The 21,084-nt window shown below is 43.2% G+C and overlaps 1 protein-coding gene across 1 annotated transcript in view; it reads right to left on the minus strand.

Moving 5' to 3' along the window:
* Nucleotides 1-21,084, minus strand: part of strn4 (striatin, calmodulin binding protein 4) — a 127,274-nt gene that overhangs the window by 105,529 nt on the left and 661 nt on the right. The gene's annotated exons all lie outside the window — the stretch shown is intronic.

A 21,084-nucleotide genomic window follows, 5' to 3' on the forward strand; every position in this document is an offset into this window, starting at 1 on the left:
GGTGCCTCAGATTCGCGCAGGGCTCCATGGGATGTTGGGATCCGGGAGTGCCACCAGGGGGCACTGCAGTTGTTACTGATCCTTTGTGGGAAGTGCAGCTGGAAATAGGTCAAACACCTGGAGCACTTCCTGGTGGGCTATAAAAGGAGCCAGAGTCGGGAGGAGGGAGACGAAGCTTGCCAGAGAAGAGTGGTGGAGAAAAGTAAAGAGAAGAAGAATTGTGTGGCATTGTGCTTGTAGGACTGTGTTGTGCCTGTGGGGAACGGGGGAGGCGTTGCCCACAGACAAAGAAAAAGAAATAAAAACATTTTTTTTTTTCATCAGTGTCCCTTCTGCGTCGGGTTGAGCACCGGTATAGCGTCATCGTCACACACTCCGTTGTTCACCTGTCATCACGTTCCCATTCACAATATTCTAAGACCCGGAATTAGTAAGATCACTAACAATTCTAATATAAATATGGCGGCAGCCTCAGTATCTTTCTATAATATTAAAGTTTTCTGTTGTGACGCCGTTATTCAGCCTCGACCACACCCCACCACACCGCTCACCCAATCATTACTCCTACTGCGCACATCTTCTCTCCATCACACCCTGTGACACTTTCAGTGCTAACTCACCCTTCAGCGCAGTCGGTTATAATGGCAAGGCAGAAAAACATATATATTCAAGAACATCAAATTTTAGATTGATTGTTTTTGATGAGATGTCAATGTAATTACATTTTGAATTTAATTCATACTACATTTTACTTTTCTCTACATTTTATTATTCATTGGTGTTGTAGTGAAATACTCAAGTAACTGATTTTCTATCTATAATAACTAAGGACCAAACCGTCTTCCTCTTGCTCCCTGCATATTCTTCTATATACAGTACCGTCTCTTTAAATACAATCCCCAACGCCCTTTGAGCGACTCAGCCATAAGATAGCAACGCCTGGCGCCAGCCCCTGAAGATTGGCGAGTAAAGCAAGCAGTGGACAGAGCCCCCTAGGTCACCGAAGCAATAAAGTGGAGGGGATGGATGACATCAATCGATTATCTGTCAACAATCAGAGCACATCCTAGTTTAGAGAATGCATAGCTCATGAGGGGCCACAATACGAGCCCTATAAGTACTGCATGAAGGCAGAAGGAGGCTCAGAGTTCAGCATTTTTGCAGCTAATATCAAACACTACCCTGCTCGCTCAAGTATTAGTCCATCATTATTAAGTGCTTAATTTTAAACAATGCCTTTCATACAAAGTACTAGGCTTTATAGTGCAATTAAGAACGAGAAGTTCCAATCGTGACCATAAATTCATTTTCTAAACCTTCGCTTTTTTCAGTACCAGGTTATGTGAAGCCTAAAGCTTCACCTCCTCAATAAGACCACCTCAATAAACCTGCTATTCTTAATAAGTTTCAGTCGGGTTTCAGCACAAATCACAGAACAGAAACTGCACTAATTAAAGTAGTCAATGACTTGTGGGTAAATGCAGACAGAGGCCGTTTATCCGTTTTCATCCTCCTAGACGCGAGTGCTGTATTTGATACCATATATCACAATATTCTTAGAAATTGCCTCAGTCAATGGGTGGGCCCCTCTGGCAGGGTCTTAAATTGGTTTGAGTCTTACCTGGCAAGTAGAACATTCTGTTTTAGTTGTAGTAATTATACTTCAAAGACCCCTGATATTCTATATGGTGGTCCACAAGGCTCTATCCTGGGTCCGCTGCTCTTTTCGATCTACATGCTTCTGTTAGGTCAGATTATCTCAAGTCCTAACATGAGCTACCACAGCTATGCTGACGACACACAACTGCATTTTGCAATAGCGCCTGATGACCCCGACTCTCTTGGTCCACTGACCCCAATGTCTTACTTGTATTTCTGAATGGACGAGTAGTAATTTTCTCAAACTAAATAAGGATAAAACAGAAATTTTAGTGATTGGCAAAAATGGATATAATGAGGGTATTAGAAATAAACTTGATGTATTAGGATTAAAAGTCAAGGCAGAGGTAAAGAATTTAGGGGTAACTACGGACTCTGACCTGAATTTTAAATCACATATTAATCAGATTACTAGGGCACCATTTTTTCACTTAAGAAATATAGCAAAAGTTAGACCTCTTCTAACGTTGCATGATGCTGAGAATTGAGTTTACGCTTTTGATTTTAGTTGACTAGATTACTGTAACACACTCCTCTCAGGACCACCCGAAAAAAGACATCAATCGACTGCAACGAGTGCAGAATGCAGCTGCCAGAATCTTAACTAAGAAAAGAAAATTCCGAGCACATCACCCTAGTCTTGATGTCACTACACTGGTTACCCGTGTCATTTAGAATGGACTTTAAAATACTGCCGATGGTTTACAAAGCCTTCAATAATCTCACTTCATCTTATATTTCACAATCGCTGTCACCTAACACTCCAAATCGTAACCTCAGATCTTCAAATGAGGGTCTGCTTAGATTTCCAAGAGCTAAACTTAAAAGAAGTGGTGAGGCGGCCTTCTGCTGTTATGTACCTAAAATCTGGAATAGCCAATAGAAATTCGCCAGGCTAATACGGTGGAGCACTTTAAAAAACTGATACAAACTCATTACTTTAACATGGCTTTCTCAAAGCTTCATCTTAGTTAAATTCCGATGCTCTGTATATTCAATTAATTATCATTCTTATTCACGGTGGCTCCACAATTCGTACTAACCCCTACTTTCTCTGCTGCTCTTTTTCCGGTTTCCTGTGGTGGTGGTAATCTGAGCCCCCACCACCTGATCAAAGCACCGTGATGTCCTACATTGATGGATTAAAGACCAGAAGTCCACATGACCGTCATCATCAACTTCTTCTATGTGAAGCCTGAATAGCATGAGGACTGATTGAGGTCATTGATGTCAGGTGTAATGCTTAGAGGGGGCTGGGTGGTTTCATGGCCTTGGAACCCCTGCAGATTTTACTTTTTTATTTTTGTCCTCCCTGGCCACTGGACCTTACATTTATTCTTTGTCAGTTAGTGTTCCCTAATTGTATTTCTTCTATTTTGTCTTTTTTCTATTTCTTCATCCTGTAAAGCACTTTGAGCTACGCCATTTGTATGAAAATGTGCTATAGAAATAAATGCTGTAGTTGTTGTAAAGCGGTTATCAGTTGCAAAGCAGGGATCAACTCTGAAAATAAATCTTTACCACTACCATAGAGAGTACTAATGATAAAAAAAAAAAAAAACTACCAGGACAAAGCAGACTTGGACAACTCTGAGATGCGATAGAAATCCAAAATATACACACACTGATAGAAGCAAGACAGTGAATGGACCAGAAATCAAAGTTAGTGCTGTGGAGCTGCATGGCAGTCCTGTTAGCCACCCTGCTGTGTCAAAATGTCACGACAGAATAACAAGATAACAAGAGGAATCTTCAAGTACACAGCTTTAATGAGCAAACCTCTTCTTCTTTCGGCTGTTCCCGTTAGGGGTCACTACAGCAGATCATCAGTTTCCATCTCTTCCTGTCCTTGTCATCTCACTCTGTCACCAACATCACTACATCCATTAACCTCCTCTTAGGCCTTCCTATATTTCCTCTTGCCTGGCAGCTCCATCCCTAGCATCCTCCTCTCAATATTAACCCAGCCACAGGGGATGCACAAACCAGTATGTTTCTTCGTGTCGGTCCCAAGCCCAGAAAAAGGAAGGGTTACATCAGGAAGGGCAAATTTTAAACACTTTAAAATTTCAACACACGGATAGCCTAATGAGCAAACAATTTGGGGGTTGAAGGCAGCATCACCCAGCAGTTTAACTAGAACTCCACACCAGCAGGGTCTTCTCAGTGCTGTGAAAAACACAACACCAGTTGCCCTTTACGCCGCCTTCTTATTTTTCCATTTTTATTTGGAGTCGATGTGCTTGATCAGCCTCCTCCACGCAGCTCGGTCCTGCACCTCCTCACCAAGTCAAGTCAAGTCAAGTTGGGGAGCATGCATTGGTACAGCAACAAAACAACTCAGGATCCCGGTTGGTAAACCCCCAGGGCAGACAAGTGGTCCAGTTCCACCCTCCGGAAATGACCCTCCATCTGCTGCAGCCAGGTGTTATATGGGACACCCCTTGACCTGGTCCCCTACAATGAGGATCCTACGACTGGATCGGACTCGGGGGAAACACGCCACATACCCGTTGTGCCGTAACTGATGCTCCCTCACAATGCAGGTCATGTGCCTCAGTCGGGACTCCATGAGCAACACAAAGTCAAACCAACGGTACCCAAGGATTTTCCAGAGAGAGACAGTAGTGAAGGAGTCCAGCCTTCATCTCAGGTCACTGGATAGCATCCATGTCTCATATAGCAAGACAGGAAGCACCAGGACTGTGAAGACTTCGCCCTTTTGCAGATATCAGGAGAGCACCACACACCCCTTTCCAGCGACCTCATGACCCCCAATATGCTCTGCCAATCCGTATACTGACTTCATAGGAAGAGTCACCAGAGAAACGAATGTCACTGCCAAGGAGTGTAACTCAATGTTCCTTGCCTTCTAGGTGTTCAAACCACTTGTATCACATGTGAAAAGTAGGTTCCTAACAGAACTTCACTGTGTGGATCAGTTTCTACATGATGAACCAGCTGTAACACTTCTTATCATTATCACCAGTCAAGCCATTTTCCTTCAGATTTTCTTTTCCTTTTTCCATACACTTCCGCTTTGGCCTCCCTCACTTTTTTCTACTCCTGGACATCCACTCCCATCACTTTTTTTGAGCTTCTCTTCTCATCACAGGTCCATACCACTTCAATCTACTTACCTGTACCTTCACCTTAATTCTTCCTGCCTTAATTAATACCTTCATCCAACTGTTCTGGCCACACTGCACTCTGTGGGTTATCCCTGCATCCAGTTTTCCATCTTGGGCTACCACTGATCCTAGACATTTAAACTTCTTCACTCTTTTCAGTGGCTCTCCTGGTAAGTTCACTTCTGAATCCTGATCATCATTAGCCCTCAGATATTCACTCTTCTGCTTCTTCTTCCTATTTCTCTTCCATCCAATATCTTCCAAAGCCCTTCTCCATTCTTCCAACTTCTTCTCCACTTTCCCCTTTCTGGGGCTATACAACACAACGTCATCGGCACAAAACCTGCACCAGGATGAGGACTGGTCTTGTATCGCTTGAGTCCACACATCCATATCCAGTTCAAAGAGGCAAGGATTTCAAGAAGACCCCTGGTTGCAGACCTCCTCTAACTGGGATCTTCTCTGTTACCCCAATACTGCTTCTAACCCAAGTCGTCACTCCCTCATGCATATCCTGGACAATCCTCTCACGCTGCTGTGGTCGTCCTCTCTCTCATGCACCTGCGGACCTCTTGACGTGACACTCCATCATAAGCCTTCTCCAAATGCATCAACACCATATGTCGGCCTTTCTGTTTTACTTGATCCTTCTCTACCAGCTGTCTCAATGCAAAGACTGCATCAGTTGTTCCTCTCCCTGGCGCAGAAACAAACTACTCCTCTACTATGGTGGTCTCTTCCCAAATATTCATTGTGTGTGGCATCAGCTTTATCCTGCTATGTCACAGGTGTTGAACTCCAGTCCTGCAGGTTTTCATTCTTACCATCTTCTTCATTAGTGACCCGTTTTTGCTGCTAATTAACTTCTTTTAATGAACTGGACTCAAGCCCTTTAGTTGTTTCTTTTTCCTTAATCAGCAGCCAAACAAAAATGAGGCACAAAACAAGCCGCCACATGACTAGCTAACCTGTACCCATCGCACAATATCTGAAATTAAAGTAAGGTGAAGGTCTCAGTAACGTTGTTCATTCAGGTCACCGAAACATTTTGACGGCGTTCTTAAAAAAAAAAAAAACAGAGAAATCAACAGTTTTGGAAATGCCTTCTGTGCCACAATGAATGCAGCAACAGGCTATGGAATTAAAAAAATGGGTTTAATTAACTGAAAGACTTCTCGTTAAGGGACTGGTTGGAGTCTGAAATCCCAGTTTAGCTGGTCATCTGTTGGCTCGTTTCACGTCTCATTTCTGTTTAGCTACCACTTAATGAAAAATTAATCGGTAACACTTCACATTAAGTGTCCATAATTACACTGTAACTACTGCGTAATTACCTGTTGTGGTATATGGCTGGTTTGTCATCCCGGCCAATACCCCCAGACCGCCAGATGGAGCCCTCCCAGCAGTATGGAGGTGCCCCGAAGACCAGCAGGGAGTCATGGACTATGTAGTTTTTATACACGACCCTGCTGAATACCACAGGGGCCGCAAGAGGGAGCTGCAGGGAGGACCGAAGACTCATTAGTGCCCTACAACCCAAAAGTGCGTCAAACGAACAGCGACGTGCTTCCGGGGTGAGAAGGAGGACTTGTACCTGACCCGGAAATGATAAGAGAATCACATGGACTGGGGATTGGGAACACTTCCAGGTGAGGAAGGATAAAACGACTGCGGGAGCTCCCAGATGGCGAGCTGAGCTGGGTAGAAGGGTGGCAACGCCTCTGGCAGTGGAGGGATTGTTTATTGTGATTATTGTGTATTATTTAATGAGTATGGTGGAGGAGAGGGTGCTTTGTGCACTGTGGCTTACTAATAAAGTCGATTATTGGACTTTTACCTGGTGTCTGGAGTCGTGGACAGAGGTTCAAGGGAGCGATACAGCCCTAATCTGTCACACTGTACAAGTACAGTGTAACTACGAGTTATGACTCCGTACTTACTGTGTAATACAAACTAACGCTATAGTTAATTACTCAGTTGTCACTGTTATTCTACAGTTTATATAATTACAATGTAACAATTTATCGCTGATCCAAAAACAAGTGTACTTACATAGTTACATTGTATCCGTACTTTCAAAATGTAATAAAAACATCGGAGTATGTAACTACAACTATGTAACAGATGTTCCATTGCCTGGGCAATTGTAATGGAGAATTGCAATGATAACTGCATAGGTTTTCAATGATATCTCAAGATCTTCTCTAAATGGTGAACACGCCTTTGCAAAATGGTTTTTCCCAAAAATCTGGAGGGGCACCTCCTTGACATGTCTCGATTAAACAAGCATTTGTCACATTCTTGTAGTTGTGTTACACTATTTATTGTTAAATTTTTTGGGCTATTATTATACCCATCCCAAACATAATTCTGCCATACTTGCATCATTCAATCAAGGTACACAGGACCGCAGACCCATTCCAAGCATCACCGGGCACAGAGGGCAGGAAACGGCCCAGGATGGGATTACAAGGCCCACTGAAAAAACATACCAGCACTCGCGCTCTCAAACATTTGGCCATGTAACCCAACCTACATGTCCCTGGGATGTGCCAGTGAAACCCATGAAGACGACATAGGGACACGTGTAGAACGTACAAATTTTACACACATATCCATCCATCCATCCATTTTCCAACCCACTGAATCCGAACACAGGGTCATGGGGGTCTGCTGGAGCCTCCAGACAGAATTCCATCTCAGGATAATGGATCTGTGAGGCAAAAGCGTTAACTATTTAAAAGCGTCTAACATTCCTCCGAGCAGAGAGGGAGTGCCTGTGATGTAACAGTGAGTTTTGTCGCCCTCTACCCCTGGATGTCAACTTTTATCGACATGCGCCCTCAACCCCTCCTGTCGACAAAAGTCGACATCCACCCTAAAAATGTTAAACTGTAAACACTCAGCTCTTTTAAACTTTCCTCATAACTCATCCTCTGTAGCCCTGAATAAGCCTCGTCGCTCTTCTCTGGACCTTCTCTTGTGCTGTTGTGTCCTTTTTTGCAGCATGGAGACCCAAATTAGTGCTACCGGACTAATTCCCTTTATAAATTTAAACACGTTAATTCCTTGACTTAAACTGTAAAGGCTCAGCTCTTTTACTCTTTTCTCATAACTCACCTCCTGTAGCCCTGAATCAGCCTCGTCGCTCTTCTCTGGACCTTCTCTTGTGCTGTTGTGTCCTTTTTGCAGCCTGGAGACCCAAACAGTACCCAGTACTCCAGATGAGGCCTCACCAGTGTGTTATAAAGCTTGAGCAGAACCTCCTGTGACTTGAAGTACTCCACACATCAAGGCACTATATAACCTGACGTTCTGTAAGCCTTCTTAATGGCTTCTGAACACTGCCTGGCAGTTGATACTGTAGAGTCCACCATGACTCCTAAATCCTTCTCATGAGGTGGACTCTCGATTTTCTGACCGCCCTTTGTGTATTCAGACCTCACATTTTTACTTCCTGTTTGTAATTCTTTACATTTACTGGCATTAAATTTCATCTTCCACAAATCTTCCCAAGTCCTTCTATAATGATTTAACAGATTCTCAATTATCTGCTAATCCACCTATCTTGGTATCATCTGCCAACTTAACCAGCTTGTTACTTCTATTCCTATCTAAGTCATTTATAGTTATAAAAATACCAGCAGCCCCAGCACTGACCCCTGCTGGACACCATTCAGTTCTGAAGAGGTTCCTCACACCATCACCCTCTCCTTCCTGTGTCTGAGCCAATTCTGCACCCATCTAAAAACATCACCCTGAACTGCCACTTCTTTTAGTTTGATGCCCACCCTCTCATGTGGCACCTCATCAAATGCTCTCTTATCATGCGTCTAAAAATAAAAGATTTGAGAGCCCTCAAGTTCACCTTTCTCTCCATATCCTCCATCTTGACTATCATGTGGTTTTTATGCCGGAGACTGGGCCGACACCCCTCATCCAGAACAGACTGTTACGTCAGGCAGCATCCGGTTACACTTCTCATCTTCGATGTACCAACGTGTAAAACTTCCTTCCTCTCCCCTCTGACACTTTTCCTGCATCTGCTTCATAACAAAGGATTTGTCCATTTTTGCTTGTGCAAGCATGTAAACAAATCGCCTTTCACCTGATTGCATGTTTCATTTTCTGAGGATTCTCTAGACCAGCGGCATCTAACTCCTGTCCTTGAGCGCTACTCTAGCTGCAGGTTTTCATTCTAACCCTTTTCTTAATTAGTGTCCAGTTTTTGCTGTTAATTAACCTGTTGACAATAACAGCATGATGCTTACTCATGTGTTTAGACCCAAATCATCACTAGTGGCATGCATGGATCTTTTTAATTATTCATTTTCGCTCATTTTCATGGACTTGACTGTACACACTCACTTGATTTGTCCACTGGCGCCCCCTAGGCTCTGATTTACTTTAGTAACTCGTCTGCCTTCATTTTAATTGACTTGCTATTTCAAACTCAAAACACCTTAATTATTAGCCAACCAATAATGAGATATACAAAATGAGACAAAACCCAGCAAACTGTGTCCATCATACAACATCTGGAAAATAAAGATGAACGTCTCGGTAATGCCACCTATTCAGATAACTAAAACACTTTGACAGTGGTCTTGGGGGAAGAAAACAGTTTTGGAAATGTCTGCTGTGGCATAAGAAGAGCATCAACAAGCCGTGGAATTCAATAATGTCAGTCACTGTCTCACCTGCTTAGTCCTAAACAGGGTCACCGGGGGGTCTGCTGGAGCCTATCCCAGCAAGCACAGGGTGCAAGGCAGGAACAAACCCTGGACAGGATGCCAGTCCATTAGAGGGCAAATACACACACACACACACATTAGGGCCAATTTAATGTCACCAGTTCACCTAATCTGCATGTCTTTGGACGGTGGGAGGAAACTGAAGCCCCTGGAGAAAACCCACACAGACACAAAGAGAACATGCAGACTCCACGCAGAAAGAATCCAAGACGTGAACCCTGCTCTCCTTACTGCAAGGCAGCGGGTTTAGTGAATTAACAAGAATCTATCAATAAGAATTTGAGGCCCCGACTTGGCCAGCCATCTGTCGGCTCACTCACGGCCGTTTAAAGGCCAGGTTTATATTTCACGTGATGCGACGCGTGCTCCAGAGGACACTACTGCTACGCAAACGTTTTACTGTTCATACTTGTGTGCGTACTTTACGTAAATCTAGAAGATTCCACCAGGTGGCAGTGTGAGATATCATCACGGTGAGAAAATGTTCGGCTACACTGTGTTGTGAATTGCCTGAAACATCCATTAAATTCCGAGGACACCTTGCCACAATATCTCTGAAAAGGATGGATGTTTATAGATAGATAGATAGAATAGATAGATAGACAGACGTGAAAGGCACTATATAATAGATAGATAGACAGACAGGCAGACAGATAGATGTGAAAGGCACTATATAATAGACAGACAGACAGATAGATGTGAAAGGCACTATATAATAGATAGATAGATAGATAGACAGACAGACGTGAAAGGCACTATATAATAGATAGATAGACAGACAGACAGACGTGAAAGGCACTATATAATAGACAGACAGACAGATAGATGTGAAAGGCACTATATAATAGATAGATAGATAGATAGATAGACAGACAGACGTGAAAGGCACTATATAATAAATAGATAGATAGATAGACAGACAGACGTGAAACGCACTATATAAAAGATAGATAGATAGACAGACAGACGTGAAAGGCACTATATAATAGATAGATAGACAGACAGACAGACAGACAGTCAGTCAGTCAATTAATCGCAAGGGGAAATTCACAATTCACATCAATCCTGGGATGTGCCCATTCCAGCAAAAATCAGGCGTGAGACAGAAACAAAAGCCTTAAACGGGGAATCGGCTCATCGCAAGGTGAACACAAGCACAAGCACACACACACACACACACTGGTGTCATTTTAGTGTCACCAAATCCTCAAAACTTTGTGTTTTTGGAAGGAAACTGGAGCACATGGTGGAAACCCACCAGGAAAACAGGCAAACTCCAGGCAGGGAACACCAGGGACGTAACTCCATACTGCAAGGCAGCAGTGCCACCGTGTCGCCACAAGTGTAATTATTATCAGTATTCATTATTTAAATGAAGTTAATGATTTATCTGTAAAATGTAACACACATACTTTAACATATTTCACCATGAAAGTGATATCAAGTATAAATCTAAGGATTCTAAATGTGCAGAGAGCTGGAATATCAGAAATGTAACATGCTCTGTGTGGTGATCACCGCCTGCATCTGCTGTCACGTCAGAAGGAAGCTCCAGAAACAGGTAGCCATTAACAACTGGGTCGCTTTAAAGATGACGTTTACGACGATCTACTTCAACCAATTGGAATTTGAGGCCCCGAATTAACGATTCATCTGTCGGCTCACTCACGGCGGTTTAAGGGGTAAAGTGAAGAAAAGTTAGAGGACCGAGCTTTAAAAAACATTTCAAGTGAAATGAAAGGTAAAGATGTGACTTAACACCAGAAAAACTGGGCACCAATTAAGAAAACGGTTTGAATGAAAACCTGCAGCAGCAGCAGTAGTAGTGCTCCGAGACCGGAGTTGGAGACCCCCACGCTAGACCTTCTTCACGGATCGCCCTAAGTTTTGGGTACTGGAATAAACATGTGTTTCTCTTTCATAGATCAGACAAAAGTTGGTCAAGTCAATTCATTTATTCGTTCATTTGACTGAATGCTAGAAAGAGAAAAATAATACACCGTTAACATTAAGTTTACGTTTTGTTACACCAAATGGAACTTTGTATCTAAGAATGAGTTGATGAGGAATTCACCGTGAACTCCTATGTGATAGGACAGCAGCAGCAGACTGGGGACAAAGCAGCGTATTCATTCTGTTAGACTTCAGTGCAGCATTTGACACTCGGGTCAGACGTGACATTCTACTGTCCAGAATGATAGAGAACATGCTGGGTATCCCTGGCACTGCCCTCCAGTGCCTTATGTGATCGATTGGCAGGTGTTTTTTTAGCAGGTCCATCTCAGTGCCAGTCATTTGAGAGGTTCCTCAGGGCTCTGTCCTCGGCCCCTCTGCTCTTCCGTGTCTGTATGCCTCTCCTCGGCCATATCATTCCTAGCTATGGACTGGCTTGTCATCGTCACGCAGATGAAACTCAACTCTACTTCAATGTTAAAAGTGAAACTTCATCAGAGCTTTCTCAGCTCGCGACGTGTCCTGAATGGAGCAGAACTCTTTAAAATTAAACTGCAACAAAACTGAACTCCTGCAAACTGGCACAACGTAAGAACATGAGCTCCTTCTCAGTCCCATCAGACCTTCTTCTGATGGAAGGAATCTTGATGTCATGTCTGATTCCTCCCTTTCTTATTCCACCCACATAAACCACGTTAAGAAACTTTCTTATTCCCATCTCCTTAACATAACCCGTCTTCACTTGTTCCTCTCCTCTTCTAATGCTGAGACACTTGTCCCTGCTTTTATCTCATCCCGCACCCATTACTGGGACTCCCTACTGGCAGATAGGTGCCCCTTCTACTCTTCTATCACAGTTCCAGTTGATTCAAAATTCTGCTGCACAGACCAGTAACAGCGAGCACATCCCAGCCATCCGGCTTTGCCTCCACTGGCTCCCTGTGTCTTATTACATGACTGAATATAGTACTAGGGTGTTAGCCATTATGAATGTAGTGAGAAGTCAAGTAAAATGACAACTTTGATTGGCTAACTAAAAAGATTACAATATGCAAGGACAACTCAGGCCTCTTCTTCAGGCACTACATACAGAAACTGGAGTTCCCTGTGCTTATGTAGACAGCAGGACAGATAACACTGGGAAACCTTTAGGTGAGACATCTTGGATGTAAAAAATTACCAGACAGTTGGGAAACTACAGCAGATGTAGTAAGGGTGACAGCAAGAAGGGTGCTTGGCATGGCATCTGGACAGATGATGGAGGAAAGGGAAACCTGGTGGTGGAATGGGGAAGTACAGGAGAGTATACAGAAGAAGAGCATGGTGAAGAAGGACTGGGATAGTCAGAGAGATGCAGAAAGTGGACAAGAATACAAGGAGATAAGGCGCAAGGTGAAGAGAGAGGTGGCAAAGGCTGAAGAAAAGGCGTATGATGAGTTGTATGAGAGGTTGGACACTAAGGAGGGAGAAAAGGACCGGTGGGCTACAGAGAGGGGCCGAGTTGGGAAAAATGAACAGCAGGTCAGGGTGATAAAAGAAAAAGATGGAAACGTACTCACAAGCTGTTTCCTGAAGAGGCATTAGCTCTCTTGGAAATGTGTTCTTTTGAAATTGTGGCATATTAAATAACTAAATATCGTAATATACCAGAAAAGGCGATATCCCTCCCATCGTGATTACGGCGGTACAAGAATCACATGAGAAAAAATATATTTTAGCTTACATTTACTGATGGTTAACGCGGTTACAGACGGAAGGCAAATGGACAGACTTTATCCAGGTGGGAATCTGGATCAACACAGGCTGCCATTTCTCGTCCCCACGCTGGGAGGTTTTTCGAACTTTGTCGACACAGCCTCAAAGGGTCTGGCTGCTGTCCAAGCCTTTATACTGTTCTTCTTCAATTTGCTGGTCTTTTCTCTCTCCAGACAAGGGCTGAATTCCTCCTCCACAAAATACAGAAATATCATAGTGCTTACATGCCGGTTCTCATTCTCCCAATAAGGAAAGAAGATTTTGCGCTGACAGAGGACAGAAATACACTATCCTGTGTTTAAGGTGACTATATAAGCCTCCAGTTGTCTTTGGCTATCTAATCCAATGCCTGACTAGCACCTCCAACTGCTGAGCCCCTGTGTGCCAAATTTAACATGCACATGTGAATAAAACTCATAACAGTATTGTCCAGATATAGTGACATAAAGAAAAATGTAGTATAACACAAGCAAGGAGAGTGTGTTGAGAAGATGGAAAGAGTACTTTGAGAGGCTGATGAATGAAGAGAACAAGAGAGAGAAGAGGTTGGATGATGCGGAGATAGTGAATCAGGAAGTGCAACGGATTAGCAAGGAGGAAGTAAAGACAGCGATGAAGAGGATGAAGAATGGAAAGGCCGTTGGTCCAGATGACATACCTGTGGAAGCATAGAGGTGTTTAGGAGAGATGGCAGTGAAGTTTCTAACCAGATTGTTTAATGGAATCTTGGAAAGTGAGAGGATGCCTGAGGAGTGGAGAAGAAGTGTACTGGTGCTGAAATTTAAGAATAAGGGGATGTGCAGGACTGCAATAACTACAGGGGGATAACATTGATGAGCCACAGCAAGAAGTTATGGGAAAGAGTAGTGGAAGCTCAGTTAAAAAGTGAGGTGATGGTTAGTGAGCAGCAGGATGGTTTCTTGCCAAGAAAGAGCACCACAGATGAGATGTTTGCTCTGAAGATGTTAATAAAAAAGTAGAGAGGAGGCCAGAAGGAGTCGCATTGCGTCTTTGTGGACCTGGAGAAAGCATATGACAGGGTGACTGAGAGGAGTTGTGGTGTTGTATGAAGAAGTCGAGAGTGGCAGAGAAGTAGGTAAGAGTTGTACAGGAAATGTACGAGGGAAGTGCAACCATGGTGAGGTCTGTGGTAGGAGTGACGGAGGTGGGATTACATCAGGAATCGGCTCTGAGCCCTTTCTTATTTGCAATGGTGATGGACAGGTTGACAGATGAGATTAGACAGGAGTCCCGGTGGACTGTGATGTTTGATGAGGACGCTGTGATCTGTAGTGAGAGTAGGGAGCAGGTTGAGGAGACCCTGGAGAGGTGTAGATCTGCTCTGGAGAGGAAAGGAATGAAGGTCAGTAGGACCACCAAGACAGAATACATGTGTGGGAATGAGAGGGAGGTCAGTGGGATGGTGAGGATGAGTGAGTGGAGTTGGCGAAGGTGGATGAGTTTAAATACTTGGGATCAACAGTACAGAGTAATGGGGATTGTGGAAGAGAAGTGAAGAAGAAAGTGCAGGCAGGGTGGAGTGGGTGTAGAAGAGTGTCAGGAGTGATTTGTGACTGACGGGCATCAGCAAGAGTGACAGGGAAGGGCTACAGGATGGTGGAGAGACCAGCTATGTTATATGGGCTGGAGACGGTGGCACTGACCAGAAAGCTGGAGGCAGAGCTGGAGGTGGCAGAGTTAAAGATGTTAAGATTTGCATTGGGTGTGACGAGGATGAGCAGGATTAGAAATGAGGACATTAGAGGGTCGGCTCAGCTTGGATTGTTGGGAGACAAAGTCAGAGAGGCGAGATTGCGCTGGTTTAGTCATGTGCAGAGGAGAGATGCTGGGTATATTGGGAGAAGGATGTTAAGGATAGAGCTGCCAGGCAAAAGGAGAAGAGGAAGGCCTAAGAGAAGGTTTATGGATGTGGTGAGAGAGAACACGCAGGTGATGGGTGTAACAGAACAAGATACACAGGACAGAAAGATATGGAAGAAGATGATCTGCTGTGGCAACCCCTAACGGGAGCAGCCAAAGGAAGAAGGCGGCTGAGATTCATTCAGCAAGAGAGGAGAACAATGTATGGTCAAGATCTTTGGATAAGATAACTAACTGTCCAACAAAGTCTTTTGAAGTTTCTGAGGTGTTTTTCAATACAATGTGGGTCTGTGGACAGGTGCTCTGTGTCAGTGTGAGAGATGCAAACAATATGCAGTGTCTCCATGGCTGTTGAAGTGAACTGCTACAGGAACATCTGTGTTGGACACTGTGAAGGGTCTTTAAAGTCACAAGGCTTATGGGCAACTTCAGAACACAGCAAGGGAGAAAAGAATGGGAAGTTAAACTTGCGCTAAAATTGAACACATTGAGTCAAGAGTTTTATGGCCAGATATGAGGACTGTTTGCATCTCTCAGACTGACCCGGACAATCTGTCTACAGACAAACATTGTGTTGAAAAACCTCATCAGGAACGTCCAAAGACTTTGTTGGACAGTGTAGATGCCACACGGGCTGGACGGACATCCCAGCCAGGAAAGGAAGCAGACCCGGAATGAAGAAATTGACAGACAGCCCCCTATAGAAGCAGAGAGATCGCTAGAGAACTGTTAATCCCCCAGCACGCTAGATGGCAGCAGTCCCGGATATCTCCATCCAGTGGGAAGCCAGCAGGTAATGCTGGGAAATGAATTCTGGCAGGGCAGCCCTGCTCGAGTCATGGGGTGTCGCAAGAGGGTGTTCCAGGGAAACAAGGTACCTACGCAAATAATAAACTTCCATGTGACCCAGAAGTACATCCATCAGGCAATCACCCTGGCACCAGAAGTACTCCCGGGTCTGTAATAAAAAGGGACTGCACTCCCTTACTCAGGCGAGTCAGAGCTGGGTGGTAGAGAGGCAACACTTGACTGGAGGAGGGCAGTGCGGTGGTGAGAGGAAAAGGGCCGGTGTTTTGAGAGTATTGGTGATATTTCTGGAGGTATTTACTTTGATAAAGGACTGTGTTTTGGTGATCGTGTTGTGGTTTGGGGGATCACAGACGCCCAGGGTTTATCACAACAGTCATCGTATCCAAAGATCTTGACCATACATTGTTCTCCTCTCCTCCTTTTACATTTAAGATGTCTCACTTAAAGGTTTCCCAATGATGTACCTTTCCAGATGCCATGCCAAGCACTCTTCTTGCTGTCACCCTTACTACATCTGCTGCAGTTTCCCAAATGTCTGGTAATTTTTTACATCCAAGATGTCTCAGTTAAAAGGTTCCCCAATGTTGTCATCTGTCCTAGTGTCTACATAAGCACAGGGAACTCCAGTATCTGTATTATATCTTGGCCTGAATTGCCTCGAAAGCCTACATATTTTACTTAGCCAATAAAAGATGTCATTTTGCCTGACTTTTCCCTTGGACTGAATATAAAATTCTAATATTAAACTACAAAGCTTTAAATGGCCTCACACCGCACCACATAAGTGACCTTCTCTTCTCCATCGATCAGCTCCTGCTCGCTCACCGAGGTCCTCTGATTCCTGTTGTGCCCCACACTTACCTGTACTCTGTGCGTGACAGGACTGTCAGCTGGTATATAGCGCCCTGACCTCAGCTGACGCCATTCATTCTTTCAAACCTCATCTGTGCAGGAAGGCCTTTAACTTCACCTGACGCTCTGACCCTTCTTTCAGTTCACCTCTCCGTGCAGACGCTCAGGATAACGTGTGTGTGATATCACAAATAATATTAGCATTTTACTCTGCTTTATCATCGCTTTGCATATCCTGTATTTATCTGTTTTAGTGTTTGATGCAGAAATATTTGTATCCAAGGTTTCACATACCTGCTGTTCTTTCTGAGACTCTGTGCAACGCCTTGAGCGCGGGAAAGGCGCCATATAAATGAAATGTATTATTATTATTATTTTTATGGCTGTTCGAAGGGAGCCTTCTTTATATAAAACTGGCTGTGTAAGCCCGTGCTGGGTCCAAGAAACTATTGAATTCGTCACAAAATAAACTGCAATGTAGAGATGTCAGATAAATTGAAAGGAACTACTCTGGGTGTCTCGCTCTCTCTCCTAGGAAGTTTCGTTTTGCCGACGTGCTCACCTCGCTTGTGTTTTAGCGATGGAAGGCAATGTAAAAGGGATACCTACGTTTTGCCGATGTTAGCGGCTAAGTGACTTTGTCTTTCTTCGTAGGTTTCATTTTGCTGACGAGCTCGCCTTGCTGGTGTTATTAGTGGCTAAGTGAGTTTCCTGTTCCCTCAGAGGCCTTACCCCGACTCCATCTCTCACTTCCAGGCCGGACCGACAGACAAGACACTTCCAACACATAGACATTTATTTACAAGGCTATAATGTTACTTTACCCTATCGGGGTACGATCATCACAATATGGCTAATGGAAAAGGATCACGCCTTGATCAAATCGCTAAAGTCTCAGACAGCAAGTCTCCATTGCTTACAAACCTACAATGGTTTATCCATCCATTCATTATCCAACCCGCTATATCCTAACTACAGGGTCACGGGGGTCTGCTGGAGCCAATCCCAGCCAACACAGGGTGCAAGGCAGGAAACAAACCCTGGGCAGGGGGGCACACCCACACACCAAGCACAATTTAGAATCGCCAAGGCACCTAACCTGCATGTCTTTGGACTGTGGGAGGAAATCCATGCAGACACAGGGGAGAACATGCAAACTCCAAGCAGGGAGGAAGCGAACCCAGGTCTCCTAACTGCGAGGCAGCAGCACTACCTATTGTGCCGCCCTCAATGGTTTACCATAAAGGAATCTTTCCAAGGCCCGTGTGTATTTTTTTAGCTCTTTAAATCTCTATAGGTACTTCATTTTCTAGTTTTCAATGTGAAATTGAACTCAGTCTTATTACTCTACTGAGACATGTAAACGGACACCAAAACTGAGACAACCTGTCACACTACATTTGCATTTGCGTATTTGGCTTTTGCCTTTTTCCGTACTGACCCCAACTCTCTCTTCTGTTTCTTTTTCCGGCCTGCGCCACCTCCACCTACTCAAAGCTTCATGATGCTCCAACAATGATGGATGGATTAAAAGGCAGAAGTCTACGTGACCATCATCATCATCAAGCCCTTCCGTGACAACCCTAAATCCAAAGAGGACTGTTTCATTTATGTGAGGTAGAATGTCCAGAGGGGACTGGGCGGTCTCATTGTCTGGAGTCCCTACAGATTTTATTTTTTCACCAGCCGTCTGGAGTTTTTCTGTCCCCCCTGGCCATTGGACCTTACTCTTATTCTATGTTAATTAATGTTGATTTATTTTGTTTTCTTATTGTGTCTTTTATTTTTCTATTCTTTATTATGTAAAGCACTTTGAGCTACTGTTTGTATGAAAATGTGCTATAGAAATAAATGTTGTTTTTTCCTCAAGTTGGATGAGATTTTGGTACAAACAAACAAGCTCCATGTACTAAATGGTCTTTTCTCGTCCGTTTTAATGATTTCTCATTTATGTCTCAGTGTTTGTATGGTACTTCCCTACTGCATGCCCCTCGTTACTTATTAGCACCAATTTCTCGGCTGCGTTTTATGTTGCCTACATTTGCTTCACCCTGAATGGCTGGACTGCACTTTAATTGAAACAACTACAGCTGGAGCCCAGACAACTACCCAACACCATCATCCAATAGTCAAGCTGCTGTGCTGACTTCTTGTCCAAATCAAACTCCTCTTAAATAGTCAGTTGTTCTGGTACAAAGCCTTAAATACAAAAAGAGCTAAAAATGCTGCCTAAACTACCTTTTTAATATAAACTAGCCACGGTACCCATCTAGGATGGGTTGAAATCTAAGTAATCAGCAGAGACCCTCGATGTTAATGTTTGTATCTATTGGAATGTATTTTGTAATGCATGTACTAATAAAATAAAAAGCATTTGTCATTCCAATAGATGGAGCATCACATACACTTGTAGTAATAAAACGCATAACTACAAATTTTTGCAATGCACCATCTGTTGGAATATCAGGGACATACAAGGTAACTGAACAGACACACAAATAATACACTTTACCAACGTGGATTGTCTGATTTCTCTCCATCCGGCAGTTACTACCTGGTGGATGTATTCAGTGCACCGTTTGTTGGAATGCATTTTGTAATGCATGTAGTCATAAAATACAGTGCATTTGTCAATCCAACAGATGGTGCATCACATACATTTGTGGTAATAAAATTCATTACCACAAGTGTTTGTGATGGCCCATCTGCTGGAATGGCAAAAGCAATGCATATATTTCTGATACATGCCATTTGATTGGGGATTTGTAAAAACAGTGTTAATGGTAGTGACATGCCATCTAATGTAATGGCAAATGCAATGCATATGTGTATTACATGCCAATTGATATGGGCTTCATGAAAGCAGCGTTACTGCTTGTGATGCATTACACTATTGCGATGCATTTTATTACTACAAATGTTTGTGATGCACCATCAGTTGGAATGACAGATGCAATGCATGAGTTTATAACATGTCATTTGATATGAGACTCGTAAAAACAGTGTTAATGGTAGGGACATGCCATCTGTTGGAATTGCAAATGTCTATGTCTGTTTGATGCCATTTTGATATGAGATTCATTAAAGCAATGTTAAGGTTTGTGATGCAACATATAAATGTAATGCATTTTATTACTACAAATGTTTGTGATGCACCATCTGTTGGAATGACAAATGCAACCCATATGTTTATAACTTTCCATTTGATATGAGATTCATAAAAACAGTGTTAATGGTAGTGACATGCCATCTGTTGGAATTGCAAATGTAATGCCTATGTCTGTTAGATACCATTTGGATATGAGATTCATAAAAGCAATGTTAATGTTTGTGATGCAGCATATAAATGTAATGTATTTTATCACTACAAATGTTTGCGATGCGCCACCTGTTGGAACTACAAATGCAACCCATATGGCTCTGTCATATGCTATTTGGTATGAGATTCGTAAAATCAGTGTTAATGTTTGTGATGCACCATCTGTTGGATTGACAGACTTAAACGGATTTTTTGTATGAATATGTGCTACATAAATAAATGTTGATTGATTGATTGACTTTAATAAGGCAGGTAAACCAATTTCTGTCCATTCAGCAATTACTGCATATTGGATGTATTCAGTATTAATGTTTGTGCTGCACCATTTGTTGGAATGGATTCTGCAATGCACGTAGTAACAACATGCATTGCATTTGTCATTCCAACAGATGGTGCATCGCAAATATTAGCACTGCTTTTACCAACTGGCATATAACAGTCACACAGCAACCGGACACACACATACACAGACACTTGCTCTTTTGTTAAGGTGGATTATTTACTTATTTTGGGGCTTCTCTAAAAAGCCATATTTCTCCCGGGAGGCCAAATAAAGTTCCATTTATCTATCTCAAGAGAAAAAACAATTTTGTTGCGCTATTTTGTTTTTTTTGCCACAATGCTAGTTTTAAGCTTTCTTTGGACTTTTGCAAGACCTGGCAAACCAGAGAGTTAAGACTTGTGAAAACAATCCAAGGTAAATCGGAAAGCCGATTACACATACTTAGCATCTGAACGAAACGTTACTGGAAAAGTTCAGCTGGAAAGCGTGAGGCATTGAATGCGTCCAAATTAAAGTGTCAGAAATCGGAATAACCGTTTTAAGGCGTTTAAAGGTTTATTGCCACCTTGACTGGCCTTCTTCAAGGTGTGGCACGTGAGTCCCTGCTCTGACATTTCCCGGCCACTTCGCTGTGTTGTCACCTCCTTCCTCCTTTTCACTACCTGCATCTCTTTGTACGTACAAGAC

This window comes from Polypterus senegalus, chromosome 11, assembly GCF_016835505.1.
Source record: "Polypterus senegalus isolate Bchr_013 chromosome 11, ASM1683550v1, whole genome shotgun sequence".
Classification (NCBI taxonomy): domain Eukaryota; kingdom Metazoa; phylum Chordata; class Cladistia; order Polypteriformes; family Polypteridae; genus Polypterus; species Polypterus senegalus.